A 487-nucleotide genomic window follows, 5' to 3' on the forward strand; every position below is an offset into this window, starting at 1 on the left:
ATTTTTTTTTGTGATTTCGTTTTTCGCGATTATCTCGGAAACTATAAGAGACAGAGCTGTAAAAGCTATTCCATTCGATTCCTGAGGAAATTTGGGTTGCCTGTACGCAAATGGACGGCTTAGAATTGCATTCTTCCACTTCCTACACCCTATACAAGATAAATTGAATTAATTTTTTTTGGCGATTTCGTTTTTCGCGATTATCTCGGAAACTATGAGAGATAGAGCCTTCAAAACTATTCCATTCGATTCCTGAGGAAATTTGGGTTCCCTACAGGTAGATGGAGGGCTCAGGGAATTCAAATAGCTTCAGGAATCGAATGGAATATGTTTTAAGGCTCTATCTCTCATAGTTTCCGAGATAATCGCGGAAAACGAAATCGCCAAAAAAAATTAATTTAATTTACCTCGTATAGGGTGTGGGAAGTGGAAAAACGCAATTCTGAGCCGTCCATCTGCCTACAGGGGACCCAAATTGGTTTTAAGA

This window comes from Diachasma alloeum, unplaced genomic scaffold, assembly GCF_001412515.2.
Source record: "Diachasma alloeum isolate Michigan unplaced genomic scaffold, Dall2.0 Dall_scaffold_00201, whole genome shotgun sequence".
NCBI classification, from domain to species: domain Eukaryota; kingdom Metazoa; phylum Arthropoda; class Insecta; order Hymenoptera; family Braconidae; genus Diachasma; species Diachasma alloeum.